A 23,458-nucleotide genomic window follows, 5' to 3' on the forward strand; every position below is an offset into this window, starting at 1 on the left:
CTGGCTCTGATACCGATTGTTGGAAAACCATTCAGAGCACGCAGCGAAAACTTTACGTGGTGGGCCCATTGTTGTTTATGAACAACAGAACAACATTAATAAAAAAATTCATTAATCATATAAATAATTTATATGATCAAGAAAACAATCCAGAAACATTATCATACAATACTATTAATCATGCAACAAATATGTATATAAATATACAATATATTTATATAGAATATATAAACACAAAAAATCAAGAACATAAACTTTTACCTCTTGAAACCTATCAAGTGTCCTTGAGTAATTTTGTATTTTTAACGATCTTCCTATCCAAAGCTTTTAGCACTCAAACCACGATCTTCTAGAGTGTTCTCTACACCTCAAGATGTGTGTGGGTTCATAGAGAGCATGAGCTTGTATTTTAGGAATCACAAGTATTTCTCAACATATGATAACTTGGATTATGGTCTGAGAATGGCTAGAATAAAGAAGAAGAAAGAACGAGTTTTTGTCTAACAAAAAACTCTAAGAACTATTATGAATTGTGGATTGTGTTATGTCTGATGTATATTTTGTCTATTGTGTATATTTCTCTTGTTCTTTTATATCATATATATATATATATTTAGATTTATATTACCTTATTATTCCTAATAATAATAGTAATATAATACAATATAATAATGATGATAGAATTTGATTTAGGTAAACATCCAACTTACCAAATTTGAAAAAACTATTTTCAAATTATTAAATAATTAAATAAATACAATAAAAACTACACATATACAATATCTGTATAGTGGTACATGCATGGCATAGTCCTTGGACTATGTCAGGCGTGTACTGCTATTCCCTTTTTAGGGATTTTGCACTTTTCTTTTATTCAATTATTTAATTAAAATCAATTTTTTTTTTACAAAATAAGGTGTTTTTCTTTTTAAGGAAAATATGATAATCATATTTCAAAACTTAAATTCTAAATTCTAAATTTAAATTGATTATCATCATTATCACCATCTTATAAAATTACATAAATAAATAACTATTTTTGACTTACCAATTTTATTTTCTCCCACTCAAATAAAATAATTAATTTATTTATATATATGAAATTCAAAATTTTATATATTTAAATTAATAAATATATTTTTTAAATTAATAATTAATTATTCAACCTCAGTTATCATATAATTGCATATTTGACCTGAAGAATAAAATTCTTCTTAAATTCCCAAATTACAGTTATACCTTTGTATCAACTCTTACCTTGATATGATGTTGATAGAGCCTCTCTGGAGACCTATGAACCTATAATATAAAGCTCCAATGAATATTACATTATTAATCAAAGCTCTTTGATTAAATAAGCATATTTATTAATCTCATGATTACTCAACTAAAAATATGAGATTGAACTTTTGATAATTATAGACATATATTTACTAAGTACTTTATTAAGAATAAAGTGTCCATTGATATAATCATTGCATACAACGTTAATCCTCTATTAATGGTTCATAATTAAAAGGGAATAAAATTACCGTTTTACCCTTTTAGCTATATCTTGTTCCTAGAGTACCATTGACTTTACTAGTGAAGGTTGTGTCACAAGAAGTTTGCGACATGAGTGCTCATAACCTTTTCCGTTCCAAAATTCAACCCAATAGGGAACCACTATTTAATCTATAAGAAGGTATAGATTTCATATCTGTTAAACTAAGTCCCCAGCCATACACATCATTGAGTCCCCAAAATAATTGTTCTTAGCCTGATCATTCTGACAAACCTTAACGCATGAATCAAAGGATCAGATGACATATATAGGAGTTCATAGTAACCTTAGGATTAAGATCATCATGCATATGATCATCGTTTGATGTGTTTGATTAATACTATGAAACAGTGCTTAAACAAGTATTAACAAATCACATATGGTCCAATGCTACATACTCTCAACATGAAAAGTACCTCCACTAAAGTGTCCTACTGCACTAGTAACCTGGATCTAGGTCACATGTATTCATAATACTAGTGGACCGTACTAGCAGTGATTAATCTAAAGATTCCATAACTTTATTGTACTGTGAACTATTTAAGTTTATTATCTTAAACCCGATCCTCTCATACCAATATGAGATTAAGACCACATAGATAAACTTTGGAATTTTCTGATATTCACTTAATATTATCATATAATATTGGACATAGTCTATATATTTATAATAATTCAATTTAATTATTTATTTCATTTAAAACATTTGTCAACTACAATTGCTTTAAGGGCATTATTCCCAACATGAATATCTTTGATAAAATTAATTTTCATTTGTAATAAAGATAGTACTTCAGGACCATATATTTGTTGCATTCTTGTTACATGTTCTTTAATTTCTACATCAAATGATCATATACACTATGATTCTTTATGCATATGAAGTACTTCGGGACTTCGTTACTCATAATCTAAGTACAGATCCTATACTTGAGTCCTTTATATGATAATCCCGCTTAAAACCCTATTTCATAAACATAATACCATTATTAAAACATAAACTAATAGATCTAAAATTCAAACACAATCAAAACTTAACTATACATAAACCTTGATCTTGAAGAAAAACCCTAGATCCTTAAATGCTTGATTGTAGGGTTTTGACAATAAGAAAGATAACCTTGGTCGTGTGGCCTCTTTGGGTACTAGGGTTTCAAAGATATGAAGAGATGATGGTGATGATGATTTTGAACTTAGGGTTTGTGTTTTGATGGTGGTGCACGACAACAATAGGGAGAGAGAGAGAGAGTGTGTGTGTGTGTGAGGGTCTAAAGAAGAGCAAGAGTGAATGAGAGAAAAATGAGAAGGAATAAGCTCTACTTATAGGCTCTCAAAAATCATAATTTCATTCTAACTATAATCTAAATTTAAATTTAAATAAAATAGAATCCTAACTTCTATAGAAAATATCTCTAAATTATCTTATTAATATTTTTATTAAATAATTGAGGAATAATCTAACATCAAACCACCTAGCAAAAAATATCTTAACCTCTAACTACCTAAATCTCGTAACTCTAGACTTACCTATAGTAAAATAAACATAACTAGAGTTGTATAAGTCATATTTTAACAATCTCTATACCGTTAGAAAAATAATTCAATTATCTACAACATTTTAGAAATAATATTTTTCCAAAAGAATAACATAACTAGGTCAAAAATAGGTCCGAAGTTACAGTACCCTAAAGTTATGAAAACTCTATTTAATTATCTAAATAACAACTTAATCCACAAATATCCTAAAACTCTATTTAATTATCTAAATAACAAATTAATCCACAAATATCCTAACTAACCATAAAATAACAAACTCTAATTCTCTAGGTTGATTTTGAATTTACTAAGCCCAAAATTTTATTGGGCTTTAGGGCTTTATGTAGACTCGATCCATAACAATTTTTAACAATACCATAATTAATTTATTCTTACACAATCACTCATTTTCCCACAAACAATGCTACTAATATCATAAAAGTATACTATACTATAATAATTATAACCACTAAATATTTTTTAAAAATTAAACCTTATTCTATCACCACATCTCAAGTTAAATATATTCTATAAAATAAAGACAACCTATAATCACATAAAAAAAAAGAGGTCTAAGAGAAAGGTAACATCGTTTACTATAATTCTCCCATCCTTAAAGAAATTTCATCCTCGAAATTTGACTTACTAAACACCTCGGGATACCATTCCCTCAGATCTTCCTCCAATTCCCATGTTGCCTATCTTTCATTGCTATTGCTCCACAAGATTTTAACTATAGGGATATTTTTGGACCTTAACTGTGACAGTCAGAATCCCGTGATCCGTAAGGGGAAAGACCGGGTAAGCTGTGCAATCCCACACCGCCTGGGGAAGGTCAAGTGTAATGATTCTAAGACTGTGTAGGTATGGGACTACACAGTTGAAGAGGGCTTAAATGGATTGATGGGTACTACCTATATCAGGAAGATGCATCTTCTTTTCGGTAGCCCATCACTTGAGAACTCCATGGTTAAGCGTGCTTGGCCTGGAGTAATCTAGGGATGGGTGACCTCCTGGGAAGTTTTCCCAGGAAGTGTGCGAGTGAGGACAAAGCACGCTGGAAAGACTTGTCTTGGTTTGTAGGGTCAGTCGTCATTCCAGAAAGCAGCCATAGTGACGTGGGGCGTCACATTAACTCCTTAGTTCCCCACTCTACAACGCGTAATGGCCGTTCTTCATAACTGCAATCTTGTTTCAACTCTAGAGCCTCGTAATCGAGCACATGGGATGGATCTGATACATACTTTCTCAACATAAATATATGAGAAAACATTATGCGTTTCAACTAATGATAGCTGTAAAGCCAACCGATATGCTACTTGCCCTACTTTGTCCAACATCTCAAAAGGAACTATAAACCTCAGGCTTAACTTTCCTTTCTTTCTAAAATGCATAATCCCTTCATCTGAGATACTTTGAGAAAAACATGGTCACCTACTGCAAACTCTATGTCTCGCCTCTTAAAGTCTGCATAGCTTTCCTGATGACTCTGAGTTGTGACCATTCTCTACCTAATCTTTTTTACCGCTTATGTTGCCTCTCTTACTACGTCCGGACCCAACAATCGCCTTTTACCTACCTCGTCCCAATGAAGTGGGGTTCTACACTTACACCCATACAACATTTCAAAAGGTGTCATTCCTATCGTGGTATGATAACTGTTGTTGTAAGTGAATTCCATAAGCGGTAAATATTTACTCCATGACCCTAAAAAGTCTAAAGTACAAGCTCTCAACATGTCTTAAAAATTTTGCATGGTACGTTCTGACTGGCCATCTGTCTCAAGGTGAAATATCGTACTTAGCTTTAACTTAGTGCCCATGGCATGCTGTAGGCTTTCCCAAAACTTCGAGGTAAAAATCGATCCTCTGTCAAAGACTATCGTCTTTGGGCCTCCATGCAATCTTACTATCTCCGCCACATAAAGCTTTGCATACTGCTCAGCGTTATAAACTGTTCTTACTGGCAAGAAATGAGCAAATTTTGTAAGTCTATCTACTATCACCCAAACGGAGTCATGCGGCTTGGTGGTCCTTGATAATCTCATAATGAAGTCCATCGCTATATCTTCCCATTTCCATTTGGGAATCTATAACGATTGTAATGTTCCAGTGGTCTCTGACTTTCGACCTAACTTGTTGGCATGTAAGACATTTTGCTACAAACTCTGCTATGTCTTTCTTCATTCTCAGCCACCAGTACATTGTCTTGACATCGTTGTATATCTTGGTCGATCCCAGATGAAGTGAATAGGGAGTGGTGTGCACTTCTCGCATGATACTTTCTCTTAATATGTCTTGATTCGACACACACACTCGGTTTCTATGTCGTAGCATACCTTCCTTTGTTATCGAAAAATAAAAAAAATTCGAGCTTTGTGGTGTTGTATTTTTCTTAAGAAGAAACTTGTCCTCTTATTGTTTCTCCTTAGTTTCCTCCATAAGTGTTGACTTGATTGTGAGATCAGCTAATTACCCCATTATCAGCTCGATTTCAGATTTCTTAATATCATCTTGTAAGGGTTGTACAATCCCCTTAAGCGTCGATATGCTACCATAACTCTGTCTACTAAGCACATCTGCCACGACATTAGCCTTTCCCGGATGATACAAAATCTCACAATCGTAGTGCTTAACTAGCTTCAGCCACCTTCGTTGTCTCATGTTGAGCTCCTTTTGTGTAAAAAAGTACTTTAAACTCTTGTGGTCCGTATAGATCTCTTACTTCTCTCCGTACAGATAATGCCTACAAATCTTTAAAGCATAGAACACTGCTGCCAACTCCAAGTCATGGGTTGGGTACCTTTGTTCGTACTCCTTTAGTTGTCTTGAGGCATATGCGACCACCTTTCTGTCTTGCATCAAAACGCATCCATGTCCTTGTTTTGACGCATCGCAATATACTACATACTTTCCCTTGTCATTTGGTATGCATAGAACTGGGACTGTTATGAGCCTTGTCCTTTAGCGTTTGGAAGCTTTCTTTGCACTTCTCCGTCCATACAAATTTGCGTTCCTTCCTTGTCAAATTTGTTAAGGGCGTAGCTATTTATGAGAACCCTTCAACAAATCGTCTGTAGTATCCTGCTAAGCCCAGAAGAATTCTCACTTCGGTGGCACTCTTAGGCTTGGGCCAGTCTTTCACAGCTTCTATCTTGATTGGATCTACTTCTACACCATTTTTGGATACGAGGTGTCCTAAAAATGGCACCTTCTCTAGCCCGAATTCACATTTCTTAAACTTGGCATATAATTGGTGTTTCTTGAGCCTTTTTAACGTCAGTCTCAGGAGCCATTCATGTTCGGCTTCCGTCTTTGAGTAGATTAGTATGTCGTCAATGAATACCACCATGAACTTATCCAAGAAATCCTTAAATACTCTATTCATAAGTTCCACGAACGCGGATGGTGCATTTGTCAATCCAAATGACATTACTAAGAACTCGTAATGTCCATATCGAGTCCTGAAAGCCATCTTTGGGATATCCTCCTCTCGTACTCTCAGTTAGTGATATCCTGACTATAGATCTATCTTTGAGAACACCGTGGATCCTTGAAATGGATCAAAAAGATCGTCTATTTGATGCAAAGGATACTTGTTATTGATTGTCACTTTGTTTAGCTCCCGATAATCTATGCACATCCTCATGCTCCCATCATTCTTCTTGACAAAAAGCACTGGTGCACCCCAATGCGAAAAGCTTGGTCTAATGAAACCTTTGTCTAAAAGCTCTTGTAGTTGTATCTTTAATTCCTTAAGCTCTGTCAGTGCCATCCTATATGGAGCTTTTTTTAATATTGGTGTCGTTTATGGTGCCAACTCTATTTTGAACTCGATCTCCCTACACGGAGGTAATCCCGGTAGATCTTCTGGAAATACCTCAAGAAATTCGCATACTATGCGCACATTCTTTGGTCCGAGTTGTGTCTCTCGTGACTTGTCTACTATGCTGGCTAGAAATGTCTGGCAACCGCTACCGATTAAATGTTGAGCATTGAGAGCAAAGACTATCATATGCGAGTTCTAGAAATTACTCCTCTGTAAGTGAGCTTCTCGACATCTTCTGTTCGAAAATTGATCGGCTTACCCCTTACAGTCAATTGTTGCCCTATATTTTTCTAACCTATCATAGTCCTTGAGGTCTAACTCGATCAAATCTACTGGTAATTCTTTTTCTTTGATTCTAACTACAATGCTACGCACCCCTCTCTAGATAGCATTCTTTCCCCCGAAGGTAATTCCGTGACAAACTTATCTCTAAAAATTTTGCATGGCTTATCTAAGCTATCAATCATATTCATAAAGACAAAGGAATGCATCGCTCCTGAATCGAATAAAACATTGAATTTCTTGCCAGAGATTGTGATCTGACCCATACTACTGTATTGCTAGTTTCCGCCTCACCTTATGTAAGAGTGAAAACTCTGGTTTATATTAGCTTTTCGTCCTTCTTTTGGTATCTCAATTTTGGACAGTCTTTCTTGAGTAAGCTTGAGGCGCATGAGATTCGGTCCTTGTTTCCCAAGCGCATATGTTCCAATATGGATTCTATCGAACGAAGCCATTCTTCGGCTTCTTCCTTGTCCTTTTTCCTGTTTGATTTCTTGTTTGTTTAGTCTTTCGGATCTTCTTAGTTCCTGCTCCATTTTCTTTTCTATTTCCCCCAAAAGAGAAAATTGTAAAAACTAAGACAAACAAACAAAAAAAATTATAACCTAGCCTATTGTACTACTGTCTATTAGGTCCATCTATCTATTAAAACTATCATATTACAATTAAGTCCAACTCGGGTAAATGGTCCTTAGCAATTGAATCTTCCATGGAGGAGAGCTAGGTTCAGTATGTCGTACCCACTACTAATGGCCCCCTAACTTCCACTTGGACCCAAAAGACAGGAATTTGAACCCTCATCTTATTAATTGTTATTCATTGATTAGGCCCAATCTAATAATGCAAAGAAAATGGGCCTTCACAAATGGGCTAACCCATAAGAAAGGAATTTAAACCTTGCATTTTCAATTGAGCCCAAAATAAATTTTAAAAATCATTTTAATATTACCAAAATCCATAAAAATCCACAATATTAAAAAAAACAATACAACAGTTCAAAATTAAAATAAAATAAATATCCATAAAAAACTAAAGGAAGTTATACTAAAAATCCAATATTCTATATCAGATATGGTTCTAATCACATTATGATTCATTGTTCTAGATTCTGAAGAAGAAGAAAAAAAACCCTGAAATCAAAATAAACTACAATTAATAGGGTTATAAATAATATAAACAAAACAGGGTACTTACTTGGTAACGAGACAACCCATTTTTCTGACTTGTATGAATATGTGAGAACGTTCTAGACCAGCATAACCGTGGGCTCTGATACCACTTGTAACACCCTAAATTCTAGCTTTAATTGTTGAAAATAAAGATGTTGAAAAATAAACGTAATAAATCGCAAAAAGTGTTGCCTTGTTTATTTATAATTTGAAATAAACATAACCCGGGTTTAAGAAAAATAAATAATAGTCTTTATAATAAAATAAAATTAAAACTAGGCAACATTTAGTCATAAAGTTTATAATTTCCCAAGAAAATAACACGCGGCTATACGGCCCCCACATATTCACACCAGTCTTGCCATTGGGAATCTGCTTGCCACCGGTCATCTAAGGTTAACTTATTCTGCAAAAATAAAAGAAAGGAATGAGCTTCTAAGCTTAGTAAGGAAAATACACAGCAAATCATACAGAAATCAATCATAAATTCACAACGAATAATTTCACATGCAATACTATATTCATAACAGAAACCAAGGTATTAATCTATCCTATATCACCGTTATACTAAAAATCACACATAGATCTCTAGATCATAAATTATATCATGCAATCATAACACTAGTCATAAACACATCATAAATAACAAATCATATAATCACATAATCATAACAATCATACCATCAGTTTATACAAGAGTACATAACAACGCTAATTTATACTAATCATACAAGATCAAAATATATCCTAAGTCATAGGTCATAGTCACAGGTCATAATCATAGGTTATAATAACAAGATAGGTATATAAAAAAAAAAGATAAGTGCTTATAGAAGGATGGCAATTAAGCCTCGGACATAAGCTCGTCATACACCGGACATCAATTTAGGTCCGTCATAAAATTTTGGCATCCGAGCCTACCGGACATAGGTCCGTCATACATCATTGGACATCTTAGGTCCAGCCGCACTTACCCCTTTATTGTACCTGAAATGTTAGGTCATACAAAACGTAAACTAGGTCATAAACTAAACTACCTAATTTTCCTTACCTTGAGTGTGGTGCACAGAAACTATACTTGAGTCCTTTATATGATAATCCCGCTTAAAACCCTATTTCATAAACAGAATATCATTATTAAAACATAAGCTAATAGATCTAAAACTCAAACACAATCAAAACTTAACTATACCTCAACCTTGATCTTGAAGAAAAACCCTAGATCCTTAAATGCTTGATTGTAGGGTTTTGACAATAAGAAAGATAACCTTGGTCGTGTGGCCTCTTTGGGTACTAGGGTTTCAAAGGTATGAAGAGATGATGGTGATGATGATTTTGGACTTAGGGTTTGTCTTTTGATGGTGATGCACGACAACAATAGGGAGAGAGAGAGTGTGTGTGTGTGTGTGAGGGTCTAAAGAAGAGCAAGAGTGAATGAGAGAAAAATGAGAAGGCATAAGCTCTACTTATAGGCTCTCAAAAATCATAATTTCATTCTAAATATAATCCAAATTTAAATTTAAATAAAATAGAATCATAACTTCTATAGAAAATATCTCTAAATTATCTTATTAATATTTTTATTAAATAATTGAGGAATAATCTAACATCAAACCAGCTAGCAAAAAATATCTCAACCTCTAACTACCTAAATCTCGTAACTCTAGATGCACCTATAGTAAAATAAACATAACTAGAGCTGTATAAGTTATATTTTAACCATCTCTATACCTTTAGAAAGCTAATTCAATTATCTACAACTCTTTAGAAATACTATTTTTCCAAAATCATAACAGGTAAGAAGTTACATTACCCTAAAGTTACGAAAACTCTATTTAATTATCTAAATAACAACTTAATCCACAAATATCCTAAAACTCTATTTAATTATCTATATAACAACTTAATCCACAAATATTCTAACTAACCATAAAATAACAAACTCTAATTCTCTAGGCTAATTTTGAATTTACTAAGCCCAAAATCTTATTGGGCTCTAGGGCTTTATGTAGACTCGATCCACAACAATTTTTATTAATACCATAATTAATTTATTCTTACACAATCAACCATCTTCCCACAAACAATGCTACTACTATCATAAAACTATACTATACTATAATAATTATAACCAGTAAATATTTTTTAAAAATTAAACCTTATTCTATCACCACAACTCAAATTAAATCTATTCTATAAAATAAAGACAACCTATAATCACATAAAAAAAAAAGAGGTCTAAGAGAAAGGTAACATTGGTTACTACAATTGGCCAACGTAAAACAACAACCTGGTGAGTCTTTGAAAGCATATTTGAGCAGATTCACCAACTTTGCAGAATGAGCTAGAGACGCTGATGATAACTCCAAGCTCATGGCAATGAGAACAGGAATCCTGGTGGGAGGCGATCTATGGTAGGAGCTCCAGCGAAAAGGAGTAAAAAGTGTAGATGAGTTCTTGGGCCAAGCTCATGAATGGATAAACTTGGAGGAGGCACGATCTGCTGTCACAAGAACCAGCTAAGCCCTTATTCAGCCTGCTAGAGAGGAGACACATGTTGTAGCTACGGCTTAACCCGTTACCCAGAATAACCAAGCTAGAAAAAATAAGAGGAAAATTAATGTTGAGGGTTACCAGAACGACACAAAGAAGAACAAGTCCGAGGAAAAATCCAAGCCCATTTATGCCCCTACACTGACCTAACGGATACACAGGAACATATTTTTCTGGCAAACTCTAATCGCCTTCCATGGAAGAAACCAGAGCCATTAAGGCATCAGAGGGCAAAGAGAGATCCTTCAAAGTTTTGTCGATACCACAATGGCATCGGTCATAATACTGATGATTGTTGACAATTGAAGGATGAGATAAAAACTCTCATTTAGGCTAGATTGTTAGCCCAGTACGCCCGAAACTGAGTTACTCTGGGGCAGAATTATTGTACAACTCTGAAAACTCCGATAGGTCAGCCTAGGGCTCAGATGGATCTGGAGAACCGAGTTGACCCTCCCCCAATAGTAGGACGAGATATTACTACTATTGTTAGAAGAGCTCATTTGGCGGGCACGAGCAATGGAGCCTAAAAGAGGTATATACAGGAGCTGAAAACTCATAATAGTATGGAATTTATCTCGAAGCAATGGTTATCAAAACAACAGCAGTTGGAAAACAACCAATCATTTTCAAAGAGGAAGACACTAGCCACGTTCAGTTCCCACATAATGACCCGCTGATGGTAACTGTTCAGCTCACTAATCAAAGGGTACGAAGGATATTGGTAGAAAATGGGAACTCATTAAATGTGCTTTTCAACTCCACCCTAGAAAAGATGGGATTATCCGTAACCGATCTAAAGGCGACCTCAATGACACTGTATGAATTTTCAGGTGAAGGGACGGCGACCATAGGGAAAATTGGACTGGTGGTCACGCTAGGGGATGATGCACGAACTGTTACTAAAATACTCAAGTTCATTGTAGTCAATTGTTTGGCTGCGTATAACACAATTTCGGGATGACCCGCACTGATGGTTTTTGAAGCCATTACCGCGATCAAACACCTAACAATGAAGTTCCCCTCAGCTTCGAGTATATGCACAGTAAGAGGAGTTTCACGGAGGAGGACACTAGCCATGTTCAATTCCCACATATGACCCACTGGTGGTAACCGTTCAACTCGCTAATCAAAGGCTACGAAGGATATTGGTAGAAAATTGGAACTCATTAAATGTGCTTTTCAAGTCCACCCTAGAAAATATGGGATTATCCGTAACCGATCTAAAGGTGACCTCAATGACACTGTACGGATTTTTAGGTGAAGGGATGGTGACCATAGGGAAAATCAGACTGGTGGTCACGCTAGTGGATGATGCATGAATTGTTACTAAAATACTCGAGTTCAGTGTAGTCAATTGTCTGGCTGCGTATAATGAAATTTTGGGATGACCTGCGCTGATGGTTTTTGAAGCCATTACCTCGATCTGACACATGACAATGAAGTTCCCCTCAGCTTTGAGTATATGCACAGCACGAGGAGACCAGCTCACTGTCTAAGAATGCTACATCATAGCCATGAAGGGAAAATCACAACCCGGGCAGTAGGCAATGGTCATAGCCGAAGAAGGTGAGGAGTCCCGGGTAATGGAAGTTACCCATGAGACAGAAGAACCTCGAGAAGGAGATAATGAGGTCGCCCAACAGGACAACATTTATCTGCGAATAGGCGAAGATAGATCTAAGCTCAAAGCTGTGGAGGAACTCGAGGAAATAAGTATCGACCCAGAAACACCTTCAAGAGTTATAAAACCTGGGAAAAATCTTGGAGCTGAACAGAAGAAGGAGATGGTCAAATTCTTGAGGAAGAACCTGGACGTCTTCGCTTAGTCACATGAAGATATGGTGGGAAATAGTCAAATTATAATAAGGCATACGTTGAACTTGGACAAGAATGTGCCTGTAAAGTCCCAAAAATGAAGGTTTTTGGGGAGACTACAGTCGAAAGCATTTGAAGAAGAAGTAGCTTGCCTACTTAAATGTGGATTTATCAAGTAAGCAAAATACTATATCTGGATTGCTAACCCCATTTTGGTCTCAAAGCCAAATGGGAAGGGGAGAACTTGCATTGACTTCTCCGATCTCAACAAGTCCTGTCCTAAGGACTGTTTCGCATTACCTAGAATTTATCAGTTGGTATACGCCACCGCCGGTCACGAACTAATGTCTTTCATAGATGTGTATTCTAGATATAACTAGATTGAAATAAACCCTACACACCAAGAGCATACAAGCTTAATGACTGAGCATAACATATACTGCTAGAAATTTATGCCATTCGGGCTGAAGAATGTCAGTGCTACGTACAAACGATTAGTCAACAAAATGTTCGCTGACAAGATCAGGAAAAACATGGAGGTATATGTCGATGATATGCTCGTTAAATAAAAAACTGTCAGTAACCATGTATCTGTAACGCCCCAACTCCAGGGACCGTTACAGTGTGCCTTATAAACAGTGCTAAACTCGCTAATCGAGTCATTTGGCCAAAATCGTGTAACTAAGTATGATTAGGGGTTTAGGGATTTAAAATTTTTGGTTGAGATGTAACGTTTTACTAGAATGTTTACTGTATACATTGGGATCCCAAAAATATAATGTAAAGGTCTATTACAAGAAAATATTTACAACCAGCCGATCTAAGTGGCAAAACAGGGTTTAAACCTAGTTCCTCTTCAAACCTCGGTCGTGGTGGTCGAGCAGCAGCATATGTACACATCGTCACCTAAGCTCTCCAACTCAAGGATGGTCTAGCTTTATTTTTCCTTTACCTGCACCACATATCACCCGTGAGCCGAAGCCCAGCAAGAAAACTCAATATGCTCATGAACAGTCGTATCATGACATCAAGTCATAAGGCACACGCCTAGAAAATATAGCCCTATTCAAGCAGGCAAATGAGTTCACGTAATGATGAATATACAACATCAACCGATGATCATAATAATCATCTAGGACTTTTAGTCCAAAATAGAAAAGTGACAGTTGTAATAGTCACTAAGGTGGGTTCCGTTCCCATTATCCATGTGACGATAGGGTCACTGGGGCTTTGTAGATAAGTGATCATTTCACTAGCTTAAAGAAGATAGGTGTTCGATGAGCTAGTCATCAATATAACCTATCGCATGACCATAGAGTCACAACCGTGGGATTCCGCTCCCTAGCCATGTGACAAGTAGTCACCTAGGCCTTAGGCCCTGGCTCTGAGTAACTAACCTAGACTAGTCAAGCGCTTATAATTTTCATCGACCTTAGGGTCGGGCCAGCATCAATGCTCCCAGAGTCATTCAATGCTGATATCGATTAGATCTAATCTTTTATTGTGCTTATGCCGTTTCTGACTCTTAGGTCAGTAATATGCGACCAGTGCCGACCCTGACTAGTCAGTGCCATACACAACTAAGCAATGCTACCAAACATATATCATATGTCAAATATCCGAATATAGGGCATTCAGCATGCTTACTTAACAATTGCTAGCATAATTGGTATCATGCATAAACACAGAGACTCAAGCTCTGATCAATCTCATATTCAATATTCATGGCATGCCCTAATCACATGTTTCTCGTGCATCACATGCATCACATTTAATCACTTGACATGCCTCAACAATAACCATGCATGTCACATTTAAACATCCAACATGCATCAAGAATAACCATGCATGTCATATATAAACATCCAACATGCATCAAGAATAACCATGCATGTCATATATAAACATCCAACATGCATCAAGAATAACCATACATGTCATATATATAGGGTGCAGTTTTCTTACCTTTGGTCCAAGCACAGGTTACCAATAAACGAGCCACAAGCACGATCCTTACTCCAAGCCTCTAGTGATAACCTAGTCACAACCATATACGGTGATCCAATGAGTTCAAATTCTAAAACCAATCCCGAAACCAAGACCTAGCCTCCGAGACATCACATCCCACTAAACCGGGTATTAGGAATGATCCTGAGGCCTAAGGTTTGAGTTCCCATGACTAAAAACCCACTTTGGTCACTTTTACCCTTTTGAGCTGCGGTCCCAATCATTATAGCCGCAGCCCCACTCAAGTCAGGCCCAAAAATCTTCTCTGACAGCAATTAGAGTCGCAGCTCTACCCAATAGAGCCGCAGCTCAAATAGCCCATCAGCCCCAAACCACCAGCTTCTTCAAGCTTAAGCCGCAGCGCCCAAGAACAGAGCCGCGGCTCAACCTCGAACGCAGCCAAAAAACCTCCATTTCTTCATCTAAAAACCTTTCAAAAACATATCCAAACATCTCCAAACTCAAAAATCAAAGTTCCCAAACATTCCCATGATCCAAAACCCATAAAACCCAAGCTTCAAATCTAACAAAAACTCATCAAAACACAAAGTCCAATTCAAGCTTAAAAACTTTAAAAACTTAGAACTTAAAACTTGAATCACCTCCGATTGAGTTGTTTTCCAACTAAATCCTCTGGCTAATAAGCTTCTAATCTTCCCTAGGATCACTATGCATCAATCCTCACTTGAATCTGAGTCCTAGAACTCAAGTTTCTTTTGAAAATGCGATCAGGAGACGAAAGTGGAACTTTGAGGGAGAGAGAACGTACTAAACATTCTTTTTATTTCTTAAAAGGCTACTTCAAGCTTAAGTAGCCTCAAACAAATCCCAACGCTCTGGGTCACGAAAACACCCCGGGGGACAAAATAGTCAAAACCTCCAGAATTTCCCCCTGATCTTACTAACTCCCAATTTATCACCAAATATTAATTCCCATTACCCAATAATCCGGTAATGCTCTAAATACCCCTTGACTCACTCTGAGTCAAGAATAAATCCCGTTGTGACTTTCCCACTAGCTTACCTCCTAGGATCGTCTCATGCTGGGTAACCCTGGCATAACCAAATAATAATAAAGCACCATGCACATATCACATATATGCCAAATATGCCTGAAATGGCCAAAATATGAAAATCACCCAATTACTCATAAATGGGTTCACATGCATATTTAATACACCTAAACATGCATATAATCATTTAATAACATAATAAATCAATTATGGCCCTCCCGACCTCCTAATCAAGGTCCTAAAACTTTTTAGGAAATTTGGGGCATTACAACTATCCCCTACTTACAGAAATTTCGTCCTCGAAATTTATCTGAACTGCCCGGAACAAGAATTCCGCACAACTGATTCCAGTTTCCTAGTTCGTTCCCTCGACCTCACTGTTTCTGCAACATACCTTAACCCAAGGTATAACATTGTTCCTCGGAACCTTATTCTTTCTGTCTCATATGGACTAGATATTCTTTATAGGATAACTTAGCCTCAAATCCCCAGATTCTCATAACTCAACTCATGAGTTCCTTTTAACCCATGTCCTCGGCATGGAAATACAAAATACATTGTTCACAACTGACAGTGCCAAAGATAAGATCGAACCAAAGTCAATCTGACCAGTCCTATCCAGGACTCAAACTGTTATACTACTCTAGGGCTCAACTTTCCCTTAACTCATTACCCCTTTCCAGGGTGATACTTTTAAGGAACATACAATCTTCTACTTGAAATTCCATGTTCCTGCTTTTCAATTTAGTAACACTTTTCCATTTACTCTGAGAAGTGAGCATCCAAGCTCTAACCTCTAATAATCTCAATGATCCCCTGAACTACCTCAGGATCCAAAATCAACATCTTACCCCTTTCATTCCAATGAACGGGTGACAAGCATGCTCTACCATACCTTATCTCATAAGGTACCTTCCAATAACTGGACAACTCTCTTTCTGATTATCATCAGTCTAAGGATAATAAACTGTACTGAAATCCATCTATATACGCATCGCCTTCCTTAACCCCTCCAAGACCTGGAAGTAACAATAAAGTCTTCATCTGATAAGATAGACCTTGAGTTCCATGAAGGCGCACTATCTCTCTCATAGAAATTTGAATATTGATCAGCTGTATTATTCATCCTTGCTGACAAAAATAAACTCACTTCAAACATTGGTCCACAATGACCTAAACCAATTCACGCTGACCCACTAACCTGGGCAATTCCACCGCGAAACCCATCGCGATGTTTCCTTATTTCCATTATAACGTACTCAAAGGCTGCAATGGCCTTGCTGATTTCTGATGCTCTGATCTGACCTACTAACAGGTTAAGAACTTTGCCACATATACCATTATGTCCCTCTCCATCCCAGGCCATCACTATAAATCTTTCAAACTCTGGTACACCGCCATGATGCCTGAATGAAGAGAATAAGAGAGTAGCATGAGATTCATCCAAAACCTCCCATTTAATCTTAGTGTCCATCAGATTCCAAATCCGGTCTTTATACCACGATAAATTCATACTTGATACTGATTAATCCCTAGCTAATCCAGCTAAGACTTTCCACTCAATCTTTCCTATCTGTGGTTCACTTAATTGTCTTTCCTTTTTGATACTCTTTGAGATAGTAATCTCAAACATAAAACTGACCACTTGGTCCACGAGAACTGTACTCTAGTTCTGGTCAGATCCTTTAACCAACATGTTGCATAAGCAATCACTTTTCTCTGTCACTGAGGTGTCATAACCACCTACTAACTGACTCTGATCTACAAGAAGACTCAGAACCCTTCCACAAAGTACATATAATATCCTGCCCAACCAAGGAAACTTCTGCCTACCAAGGCATTCCTTGACCTTGGAAAATCTCTACAGAGAATACACCACAAAACCATCGTCCAAGACGATCACAAATCCCATTCAAATAAACCTTTGAATGCTCTGTTCATCTGACCCATCGAGACAACTTAACATTAGTCACACTCTCAAATCATAGCTCAGCACTCCCAATGCCCTTATCTGATATAAAACAACCTTCTACATATGAGACCACATTATAATGTGGATATGTTCGAGCTATTCGGCATGAGACGATCCTAGAATGAAAATTGGTAGTTCAATCATAACGGGGTAATTTACCGGGCTCAGGGTGAGCCTGAAGGTAATTTGATGCTTAGTACATTACCGAGAATGAACGGGTAATGGGTTATGATTTAATTATTATTTTAGAATATTGGGAATAACGGGAATTGGAGGACGTTAATTATAATTAGCGGGATAAGTGGGAAATGACTGTTTTTCCCTTGGGTGGCTGTATAAGAATTAAATGGGCTTAGGGGCATTTTGGCCATGGGATATGCTTAAGTTAGAATGTTGTAGAAGGAAGGAGGCTGAAAAATAGAGTAGTTTTCTTCCTCTTCCACGATCATTTCTTCTTCTTCTTCATCTTGGTTGGAATTTTGAAGAAAAATTGAGGATTCAAGCTAGGGAATTAAAGCTTGAGGGTTTAGGCTAGTGGTTAACCATTGAAGGGGATTTAAACCTATGTTTAAGGTAAGATTTTTAGCCTTAGTTTCTGGTTTTTCTCTTTTTTAAGGATAGTTTAAGGTTTGAGAGTTTTGATTGTTGAAGTGGTTATTTGGTGTGGTTTTGAATGGTTCAAAGCTTGGGTTTTGTTGTTAAATTGATTTATATATTGTGTTGATGCTTGGGTGTGATTTTGGGATTTAATTGATGAAGGTTTGGGCTAGTTTGAATTGAGAAAATGGGCAAGGGAGCTGGGTTCGCTAGGTCAAGTCATGACCAAGTTCAGGCAAGTCGCGACCTAGACCCAAGCCAAAGCCTCCCCTAGGCTCTGTTAAGCAGGCGCGTCGCAACCCACTAGACCAAGTCGCGGTCGGCCCTTGGTACCCCAGATAAATGCTCTCTGTCTTGGGGGCGTCCCGCGACTCACTAGGTCAAGTCGTAGCCCACCCCTTCCTTTTGTGCCAAGAGGAGTTTTTCAAGGGTTTAGGCTTGGGGATTCATTTCTTAAGGCTCGGATCAAATCTACTAACCGTTTTAGTAGGATTCGAGGTCCTGGGAGCGAGGTTCTATACCATGAACCTTTTATTTATTTAATTTATTGATGGGATTTCATATTTGGTTATGACTAGGTGACCGCTAAGGGACTTAAGGACTGATCGTTCTCAAGGGTAGTTCTTTTATTATTTCACGCTCGAACCAGAGGTAAGAAAACTGCACCCAGTATGTGACATGCATGGTTATTGATGAAGCATGTTGAGTGCTTTATATATTGACATTGATTGCATAGTAAATGCATAGCAGCTTTGCTTATCTGTGTATGGCACTGACTTATTATTCAGGAAATGAAAATGGTGTTTAGTATTGATCGTGAAGCTGTTACTTATCAGTCAAGTTCAGCGGTATTACTGAGCACTGGTCGTATGGTATTGACTTAAGAGTCAAGAATGGCATTGATATGTTTAACACAGGCTGAAATGATTAGATCTAATCAACATAAGCATTAAATGCTTGACCAACCCCAAGTTTGAAGAAAACTAAAAGCCCTTGTCTAGTCTAAAGGTTAATTACATAGAGCCAAAGCCAAAAGGCTTAAGTGACTGAAACGTCACATGGCCTAGGGTGTAGAGCCCTAGAGATAGACTCAATAGTCATCTATTCAGGGAGCGGATCCTGAGAGATAAACTTATTAGTCATCTATTCAGGGAGCATATCCCCAGAGATAGACTTATTAGTCATCTATCTGATTAGGGTGCGGAGCCCCAAAGTGTGACTCACTATCTGATTAGGGCTGCGAGCCCCAGAATGATTATCAGAATCATTTATTGATAGTACATACATGTAGTAATAAGTTTTCTTGCTGAGCCTTGGCTCACGGGTGCTATGTGGTGCAGGTAAAGGGAAAGAAAATCTCACCCAACCTTGAGTGGAGAGCTTAGGTGGCGATGTGTACATATGCGACCGCTTGACCACCACAACCAAGGTGTTTCTTAGAAGAACTAGGGGTTAACCCTATTTTTGCCGCTCAGGTCGGCGGGTTGTAATTTTTACATTGTAATGACCATTTTGGATTGTAAATAATTTTGTAAAAACTTTTATGGGCCCATGTAGAGTTTTATGTTTTAAATAAAATATATTCATTCCTTTTGATCAAGATTTTTCACCTTAGCCTATTAATGACACCTAGATGCACATTTATAACCAAATGACTCGTTTAGCAAGTTAAGCACTGTTTAAAGTTCACAGTAACAGTCTTGGAGTAACCAGGGCGTTACAACTTGGTATCACAGTGTGCCAAGGTTTAGGGTTCATGTAGACTAGCTGGGCATGTACACCCGTCGCTGAAGACAAGCTCGAATTATGGATTGGTAACTATTTATGTGGTTATGTGTTTAGCTGCTTCAATAGAATATAAATGCTTTACCTTCTTACATGGGATCCATTGATGAGGTTGGGCCTTGACTGCTACATGACAAGCAAGAACGTGCTTATTAGTATTGATATTGCTAGAACATGCTTATTTTGCATTGTTAATTGATAATGGTTAATTTCTAAATGCTAAATGTTAAATGTTATGATCATGTCTCAATGTGTTTATATGTATGATTGTGGAACATGGATGAATATCTTCTTGATCTTGGACAGTGAGGTGGCAAGAGGTTTAGTTATCACTACTTAACTGGCCGCATTGATTGTTTCAGCATAGTATAAGCTATAAGTATGATTCCAAGGCAGACAGATTCATCAGCTGGCCAGGAAGATCAGGGCCAGAATGACAAACAGGGTCAGGAAAATGACCAGAGTCGGATTCCTCAGCCAGCTCCTGATAATTGGCAGTAGTTGTTTGCTGATTTACAGGCCAGAGTTATGAGGTAGGAAGAAGAAATCCACCTCCTAAGACAACAACAGGTTCCTGCAGGGAATGTCTTACCAGAGGCAACACCTGTAGCGGTGCCAACAGTTGAGCAGCTACCAGAGACTGGAAGTAAATGGGAACCTCTTAATGAAAGGTTCAGGAAACAACAACCTCTAGTTTTTTAGGGCAGTGTGGATCCAGCTAAGGCAGAGCAGTGGATGAGCATGATTACCACCATCCTTGACTTTATGAGGGTGTCTGGTAATGAGAGGGTGGCTTATGCCACATATATGTTTCGGGAGGATGCCTGAATTTGGTGGGAAGTGATATCCCAGACCAGAAATGTCAATGCCCTGAGTTGGGAAGAGTTTCAGACTCTGTTTAATGAGAAGTACTGCAACGATGCCATCAGGGTTGCAAAGGCTGAAGAGTTCAGCAGATTACTTCAGATGAGTTTGTCAATGACTGAATATGCTCTGAAGTTTGACAGATTGGCAAAGTTTTCCACGAAGCTGGTACCCACTGATAGGACTAGAAGGGAGAGGTTTCTCCAGGGGCTATAACCTAAAATAGCATGGGATGTTCGTATCACCACTGTGGCTAGGGTTACTACTTATGTAAAGGTGGTTGAGAAGGCACTCACAGCTGAGAGCGCAGAGAACAAGATCTGGTGGGATAATGCAACCAGAAGAGAGTTTAGGAGGACAGGATCTCCAATTATGGGTTCAGGTAGGGGCGGAGGCCCCAATGATCAGAAGAGGAAGGCTCCTGATACCTTCCCAACTCCGAGTCCTAATAGGCGACCACGTGGTATTTCAATGGGCCGCCAGGGTGGCAGCGAGGCCTGGAGAACTTATCTAGAGTGCCCTAGGTGCAAGAGACGCCATTTGGGGGAGTGTAGGGAAAAGTCTTGCTTCTTATGTGGGGAAGTGGGACATTTCAAGAAAGATTTCTCGAAAGCAAGAAAGGAAGAACCTAGGAAGACAGACAGCTCGGCCCCAGCTCGACTGTTCACATTGACTCAGGCAGAAGCTGAGGCTTCACCCTCAGTAGTTGCAGGTCATCTTTTTAGTGCTGGAACCCCTCATACTGTTTTGATTGATTCTAGTGCTACATATTCTTTTGTTGCTAGTAGAATTATTCATAGATTGTGTAGACCATGTGATTATTATGCTATGGGGTTCGGGACCTTATTAACCAATGGGGAGATAGTAGTATTCAAGAGATGGGTCAGATCTTTGCCAGTGACAGTAGAGGGCAGAGAGTTGTTAGTTGATTTGATAGAGTTGGTTATGACTAACTTTGACATGATTTTGGATATGGATTGGTTAGTGAAGTATGGAGCAACCATAGATTGCAGAAGGAAGATGGTAACCTTTGAGACTGAAGGTGAGGATCCTTTTGTATTTGTTGGCACTGTGCATGGGCCCCGTATACCTATGATATCCGTTCTAAGGGCTAGAGATCTATTGCAAGGAGGTTGCATGGGATTCTTAGCCAGTGTGGTTGATACCACTCAGGCCATGCTAGTGGGACCAGAGGAGACCAGGTTAGTCTATGAATTTCTGGATGTGTTTCCAAAAGATCTACCAGGGTTACCGCCACATAGAGAGATTGAATTTATGATAGAACTAGAACCATGGGTGGAGCCAGTGTCTAGAGCACCTTATAGAATGGTCCCAGTAGAGTTAAAAGAACTGGAAGTACAACTACAGGAGCTGTTAGACTTAGGTTTTATCAGACCTAATTTCACACCTTGGGGTGCACCAGTTCTGTTTGTGAAGAAGAAAGATGGTTCTCTAAGGATGTGCATTGATTATAGAGAAATGAATAAGTTAACAATCAGGAACAAGTAACCTCTGCCAAGGATAAATGACTTATTTGATCAGTTGCAGGGTAATATGGTATTCTCAAAGATAGATCTTCGATCTGGTTATCACCAACTGAGGATCAAGGAGGGAGATATACCAAAGACTGCTTTTCGTACTAGATATGGGCATTATGAGTTCTTAGTCATGTCCTTTTGGTTGACTAATGCCCGAGGTTCTTTTATGGATCTGATGAACAGGGTGTTCAAAGATTACTTGGACTGGATTGTGATCTTCTTCATTGATGATATTCTGGTTTATTCTCAGTCAGAGTTAGAACATGAGAAACATCTGAGGTTGGTTTTACAGAGATTGAGGGACCAAAAATTGGTTGAAAAATTAAGGAAATGTGAATTCTAGTTATAAGGTAACTTTCCTTGGGCACATTGTCACCAAGGAGGGGATTAAAGTGGATCCAGCCAAGATTGAGGCGGTAAGGGATTGGCCAAGGCCAAAGAATTCTTCTGAGGTGAGAAGTTTCCTTGGATTGGCAGGTTACTACAGATGTTTCGTGGAAGGGTTCTCAAAGATTGCTACTTCACTCACTGAGCTGACACGCAAGAATCAGAAGTTTTTATGGTCAGACAGGTGTGAGAACAACTTTAAGGAATTGAAGCAGAGATTGATTACAACTTCGGTTATGAGTCTTCCCACAGATTAGGAGAAGTTTATGATATATTGTGATTCCTCACATGAGGGTTTGGGTTGTGTTTTGATGCATTTGGGGAAGGAGATTGCTTATGCCTCATGTCAGTTGAAGGAGTATGAACAGAGATATCCCACTCATGATTTAGAATTGGCAGTTGTGGTCTTTGCATGAAAGGTATGGAGGCATTACCTTTATGGGGAGAAGTGTGAGATTTATACTGACCATAAGAGCCTAAAGTACTTCTTCACACTAAAAGATCTGAACATGAGACAAAGGCATTGGCTGGAGTTAGTAAATGATTATGATTGTGAGATTATGTAT

Source organism: Humulus lupulus, chromosome 8 (genome assembly GCF_963169125.1).
Source record: "Humulus lupulus chromosome 8, drHumLupu1.1, whole genome shotgun sequence".
Classification (NCBI taxonomy): Eukaryota; Viridiplantae; Streptophyta; class Magnoliopsida; order Rosales; family Cannabaceae; genus Humulus; species Humulus lupulus.